The sequence below is a fragment of the Oncorhynchus tshawytscha genome, linkage group LG06, assembly GCF_018296145.1.
Source record: "Oncorhynchus tshawytscha isolate Ot180627B linkage group LG06, Otsh_v2.0, whole genome shotgun sequence".
Lineage (NCBI taxonomy): Eukaryota > Metazoa > Chordata > Actinopteri > Salmoniformes > Salmonidae > Oncorhynchus > Oncorhynchus tshawytscha.
Window position 1 is genome coordinate 64,861,160 of NC_056434.1, and position 7,500 is coordinate 64,868,659.

Below are 7,500 nucleotides of genomic sequence, written 5' to 3' on the forward strand. Positions count from 1 at the left end.
AGACACAACTCTCGAAAAAATAATCAAGATTTTCCCCTACGTGCTAAGGAGTCCTCGTCTATAACATAATACCTTTCGAATAATCAGTGTCAGGTGGACGGGTTCAACAAATGTACGAAAAATGCAAAGAGCCAGCCGCGCCGGAATCTGATCTAACTAGGATTAGCGGAGGTTGAGTCTCACGCCTGATCCGGAGGGAGTCAGCAGGCCGGAGGGAGTCAGCAGGCCCAGCAGGTCGAACTATACTGTATGTGTGTGTTTAAAGACATGGGGGCATGTTAGGTGAGTGAGGAGCAACAAGCCAGGCTGAATCCCTCTGGACGTCCTCTGATTAGGGATTCACGACTGGCCTGGGCTCCTTCCGTTACTGTAGAGCAGCCAACAGCTCTTTGGACTGTCAGCATGCCCAAGCACCACACACAGTACAACACTGAATCAGACTGTGAATGGTAGCCTGGTTACAACCCAAAACACAGCCTAAACAAGGAGGCTTTACTCTATTAGGTCGGATTGAATAGAAAATAATGTCCAATAAATGGAATGGCCGTAAATTATATTCACATTTTATTTAAGCTTGGATTTAATGTATAGTGCTGTATAAATCACATTGATGGGGAAGATGACCAGCTGGCTTTTCTTGAACTTAACCCTATAAATCAGGTTTTAGTGTGTTTACATGGAAAGGCCGTGGCTCTACCGATGTCATTGACTTAAACAGCCCCAGTTTGTGTCTATAAGTCAAACAGATACTTTCACTGCTGTTGTCTTCAGTCTGAGGTACAGATGCAAATCACCAATCATTACATTCTCGTCCTCCGGGCAGTGCATCTTGTGACATTAGTCGCTTCAAACTGATATACCTCTTGAGCCAACTCTTGCTCATCAGCACCAAACTGATTGGAATCCACTCCTCCACTTGGAGACATGCAACAGTAACTTCCCTGGTAAGAAACTCTCCTCCCGGTTATAGGTGGTCCTAACTCGTTTAAATTGAACATCCGCCAGGCTTATAGAAGAGCCTACAAGCCAAGGCACATGAGGCCTTTAATCATAAGGTTACTGAATAGATTCTACTCAGTCTGTCCAAGTCTTATAAACAGACAGCACAGCGCCCCCTCTTCCCCATCCTCCATTACTACATCTAACAGTACTGAGCAGGTCTCCTCTCCTCTTAACTTAAAGAACTGACAGGCAGGGACAAAGATGAGGACTGTTCTGGTCAAGATGACTCACCTCATCCTGCTCTGGCTCTGAGCCATTAGGAAAGGAGCATCAGCAATAGCTCAGTTACCACTGGCCTCTCTAAGTCATCTGAAACAAAGGCCTTGTTTTTGCTCTCCTCATCTGGTTGAGATGTGCTGCTGGCTCTCTCTGCCTGCTTACTGCTTCTGGTTCTCATTTCACCCTATGTCTACGTTCCAGAGACTGTCAAGGTGAATCTTGTCTCTCCGCGGCCTGAACCATGTGGTGGCTGGGCATGTGGTGTGCACAGTGGTCAGCCCAGCAGCATGTTGCATTCCCTCACACCACCCTGGTGCACACAGAGATCAGAGGGCGCCCTTGTTGCCATGGGGACCTCACGTTTGGACAAACAAAGCAGGCTCCTGTCCGTCGCTGTGCTTCTTGACTTTTTGACCCTGTGACCCCTGGTTTGCTGTTTTAACCTCACCTCGGCTGCAAAGCCCGCGTCTACTTCCTTCCCGGCGTCGCAAAGAGCAATCAAGGTAAACAGGACAGAGTTAAGAGGACATTCTTCACTCAACAGTCATTCATTCATTATCAAATCAAATCCAATTTTATTAGTCACATGTGCCGAATACAACAGGTGTAGACCTGACAGTGAAATGCTTACTTACGAGCCCCTAACCAACAGTGCAGTTTAAAAAAAATATGGATAAGAATAAGAAATAAAAGTAACAAGTGATTAAAGAGCAGCAGTAAAAAATAAAATAACAATATATACAGGGGGGTGCCGGTACAGAGTTAATGTGCGGGGGCACCAGTTAGTTGAGGTAGTATGTATATGTAGGTAGAGTTAATTACAGTGACGATGCATAGATGACAACAGAGAGTGGCAGTGGTGTGGAGAGGGGAGTGGGGTGGCCCTTCACCACTGAAGGGCCCCTGTGTTGAAGATCAGCGTGGCGGATGTGTTGTTACCTACCCTTACCACCTGGGGGCGGCCCGTCAGGAAGTCCAGGATCCAGTTGCAGAGGGAGGTGTTTAGTCTCAGGGTCCTTAGCTTATTGATGAGCTTTGAGGGCACTATGGTGTTGAACGCTGAGCTGTAGTCAATGAATAGCATTCTCACATAGGTGTTCCTTTTGTCCAGGTGGGAAGGGGCAGTGTGGAGTGCATTAGAGACTGTGGATCTGTTGGAGCGGTATGCAAATTGGAGTGGGTGTAGGGTTTCTGGGATGATGGTGTTGATGTGAGCCATGACCAGCACTTCATGGCTACAGATGTGAGTGCTACGGGTCGGTAGTCATTTAGGCAGGTTACTCTAGTGTTCTTGGGCACAGGCACTATGGTGGTCTGCTTAAAAGATGTTGGTATTACATACTCAGACAGGGAGAGGTTGAAAATGTCAGTGAAGACACTTGCTAGTTGGTCAGCGCATGCTCGCAGTACACGTCCTGGTAATCCGTCTGGCCCTGCGGCCTTTGCGAATGTTGACCCATCTAAAGGTCTCACTAACATCGGCTGCGGAGAGCGTGATCACGCGCTTGTTTCAACTTGTTTCCCTCCTTCGGTCAAGTCAATGCGATGGTGATGTCATTGTAAAGTGCCACGATGATTATGACAGTGATGATGAAATGCAGTATTTTCACAACAGTGACTAAAGAAGGAGGAAGAGTTTGAGTACAAAGTGTATGTGCTGTTATCCAGCTCACAGAAATTCACAGCCCACAGCCATAACAGAGGTTTTACAGCCTTGTGCTACCACAGAAGGTGCTGACCACACTGTAGAACCTGACAAGTTCTCGTTCTGCTCCCACTAACACCTCTGCTCTCCTAAGTCCAAGCCCTCTCGCTCTCTCCCCCTTTCACTCTCTGAGACGCTGGTCTAAGTCCAAGCCCTCTCGCTCTCTCCCCCTTTCACTCTCTGAGACGCTGGTCTAAGTCCAAGCCCTCTCGCTCTCTCCCCTTTCACTCTCTGAGACGCTGGTCTAAGTCCAAAGCCCTCTCGCTCTCTCCCCTTTCACTCTCTGAGACGTTGGTCTAAGTCCAAGCCCTCTCGCTCTCTCCCCTTTCACTCTCTGAGACGCTGGTCTAAGTCCAAGCCCTCTCGCTCTCTCCCCTTTCACTCTCTGAGACGTTGGTCTAAGTCCAAGCCCTCTCGCTCTCTCCCCTTTCACTCTCTGAGACGCTGGTCTAAGTCCAAGCCCTCTCGCTCTCTCCCCTTTCACTCTCTGAGACGCTGGTCTAAGTCCAAGCCCTCTCGCTCTCTCCCCCTTTCACTCTCTGAGACGCTGGTCTAAGTCCAAGCCCTCTCGCTCTCTCCCCCTTTCACTCTCTGAGACGCTGGTCTAAGTCCAACTATTGACGGTCAGAGTGGAAAGTAGAGCATCCTTTATCCTCAGTTTGTACCCTGCTGTCCCCTAGGACGAGAGACAATCAACTCAAGCTGATGGTTATCAATGTACTTATCTGTCTGTTTCAAACAACCCTGTGACTGACTATCCCCTCCTGGTTGTACACATGATGCTGCAAAAGGTAAATAATCAAAGCCACAGAGAAAGAGTGATCTGAGTAATGAAAATGGCCCTGCGATAAGATTATAATCAACTCAGCAAAGTGGACTCAGGCCTTGGAAAAGTGGGTTTACTCCTAATAGAATAATGTAGTTGCTTGTTGCCGTAATAGCTGTCCACTTAAATTGTAGTTACTTCTCACAGCAATTGAAAAAATAGTTTCCACACCCGAGCAACAACTGGAATCATGTGTCTGGGATCTGAGAAGAGAGGGAGCTGACCAGAGAGAGAGCCTGTGAAATACGCTGAGAGGTGAAAGGGATTTGTTGCTTTGTCAAGCTGGGCTGTTTCAAACTAGTGTGCCAATGAAGTAAATATTATCGTTAATTCTAGCACGATTACTATAATTTTGCTCTTGGCAGGCGCCCTTGTCCAGGAAGATGTTCAAGTCGATCGTGAGGCTCAATAGGTCAATGGTACACATGGTGAAACAGCTAAGCTGACGCATTGCAGATGACGTTGGAGGAAATTGAGCATGTCGGACGTTCTGATCTATCATTATGATTATCATGCGAGTATCTTTTTTTGATGGTGGTTTATTCTATACCGTAGCTAGCATTTGTACCACCCATACTTTCCATAATAAAGTCAAATCCTGTTAAAGCCTGTTAACACTCAAACGCCAGGCTAGTTCCTCCATCACGGCAGTGTACTCCCAGAAGAGGCATGGAGGAAGGGAGAGTGGACATCTGCCATGGTTGTGAAGGGGGGCAGTTTGGAGAGACAAAGAGAGAGGGAGAATAATATGGATATGGAAATGTAACAGGAGAGCGGTATAGACAAAGATACTGATGACTAACCCAAGATAATTAATCAGCGTTGCTTACAATGGTAGCAAATCAGCACAGTGTGCAGAACAAGCACGGAGGTGAGCAGGGCTAAGCACAAGTTAGCAAGATCCTGTTGGCTCGTTTTAGCATGTGTTTGCGTATATTTCCATTTACTCTGAGAAGTGCGGGTGTGCAATAACTCTGAGGTGATAAACGTTTATTAATATCGTTTACTTAAGTCATAAATGTGATTCGTTTTTTGGGGGCTCCAAAAGCACGTGCAGTGGGGGATCAGAATTCACCCTTGCAATGAGAAGATTAGCAGGATGTCGGTCCAGTTTCATCCCGCCACTGGACTTCCTCTCATCACCATATTTGGTGGTGAGTGGAAGTTCCAACCGGGTGCTTCAGATTTATACCCCCGGTAAACTATCTGGGTTTACCCTTTTATCTGTGGTATATATATAATATGGGAGAGGAAGAGTGAGGGAAGAGGGAGAGGGAGGGAGTGGTAGAGAGGACAGGTCTGCAGCTGTGCTCGGAGCAGGGCTCTTTAAAGACAACACGTTGTGATTAGATTACAGTACGTGCATTTGGAGGTTAAGCAAAGAGGCGTAACGGCTGCCTGAGGGGGCGTATCTCCCTCCGTACCAGAGGTGACCCTGCTAATGCCTGATTCCACGCCACTAATCTGTCCGGCTGCTTTCATTCTGCTCCCAGGTCAACCAGCTAATGTTTAAACTCCACACGGCTAGCATGGAGGTGAATGGGACGTCAGACCTGGGGTTACTCTGAGTCCCGGACCCAAATGACTAATGCTCTGACTACAAACTCTGGTGCCGGCTTGCTGATGCTAACATCCTCCACCAGCTCAGCTTAGCCCGAGGGGAAAGAGAAAGAATGTGTGTAGAGGATATGTGAAGTAGCTCATAGACTTTCCATTCCTCAGGACTGTAGGTTCAAACCCGGCTTAGACGTCATGTCTTTGACCTGTAGGAAGTAAATTTGGTTAAAAGGATTCCATGAAAACCCTGCTTCTGTTGAACTAGGTGGAGTAGTAAACTCCTAGGTCAAAGAATATGATAAGAGTCTGGTTTATCCTTAATGCAATGGGAAAAAATATTAAAGTGTTAATATAATATACGGTAGTTAAGAATTTACTGTCATTTGATATTTTCCCTCAAAAGCTTAAACTTTTCACACACAAACACACACATACACATTTGTTTTACTATCCTTGTGGTGACCAAACATTTGATTCCCGTTCAAAATCCTATTTTCCCTAGCCCTTAACCCCTAACCTTAACCCCAAACCCATAACCCTGATCCTAACCCTAATTCTAACCCTAACCTTAACCCCAAACCCATAACCCTGATCCTAACCCTAATTCTAACCCTAACCTTAACCCCAAACCCATAACCCTGATCCTAACCCTAATTCTAACCCTAACCTTAACCCCAAATTTATAACCCTGATCCTAACCCTAATTTTAATTCTAACCCTAACCTTAACCCCAAACCCATAACCCTGATCCTAACCCTAACCCTAACCCTAACCTTAACCCATAACCATGATCCTAACCTTAACCTTAACCCCAAACCCATAACCCTGATCCTAACCCTAATTCTAACCCTAACCTTAACCCCAAATTTATAACCCTGATCCTAACCCTAATTTTTATTCTAACCCTAACCTTAACCCCAAACCCATAACCCTAACCTTAACCCATAACCATGATCCTAACCCTAACCCCAAACCCATAACCCTGATCCTAACCCTAATTCTAACCCTAACCTTAACCCCAAACCCATAACCCTGACCCTAACCCTAATTCAAACCCTAACCTTAACCCCAAACCCATAACCCTGACCCTAACCCTAATTCAAACCCTAACCTTAACCCCAAACCCATAACCCTGACCCTAACCCTAATTCAAACCCTAACCTTAACCCCAAACCCATAACCCTGATTCTATACCTAATTCTAACCCTAACCTTAACCCCAAACCCATAACCCTGATCCTAACCCTAATTCTAACCTTAACCTTAACTCCAAACCCATAACCCTGATCCTAACCCTAATTCTAACCCTAACCTTAACCCCAAACCCATAACCTTGATCCTAACCCTAACCTTAACCCCAAACCCATAACCCTGACCCTAATTCTAACCCAAACCTTAACCCCAAACCCATAACCCTGATCCTAACCCTAATTCTAACCCTAACATTAACCCCAAACCCATAACCCTGATCCTAACCCAAATTCTAATCCTACCCTTAACCCCAAACCCATAACCCTGACCCTAACCCCAATTCTAACACTAACCTTAACCCCAAAACCCTGACCCTAACCCTAATTCTAATCCTAACCTTAACCCCAAACCCATAACCCTGACCCTAACCTTAACCTTAACCCCAAACCCATAACACTGATCCTAACCCTAATTCTAACCCTAACCTTAACCCCAAACCCATAACCCTGACCCTAACCCTAATTCAAACCCTAACCTTAACCCCAAACCCATAACCCTGACCCTAACCCTAATTCAAACCCTAACCTTAACCCCAAACCCAAAACCCTGACCCTACCCTAATTCTAACCCTAACCTTAACCCCAAACCCATAACCCTGATTCTATACCTAATTCTAACCCTAACCTTAACCCCAAACCCATAACCCTGATCCTAACCCTAATTCTAACCTTAACCTTAACTCCAAACCCATAACCCTGATCCTAACCCTAATTCTAACCCTAACCTTAACCCCAAACCCATAACCTTGATCCTAACCCTAACCTTAAACCCATAACCCTGATCCTAACCCTAATTCTAACCCTAACATTAACCCCAAACCCATAACCCTGATCCTAACCCAAATTCTAATCCTACCCTTAACCCCAAACCCATAACCCTGACCCTAACCCCAATTCTAACACTAACCTTAACCCCAAAACCCTGACCCTAACCCTAATTCT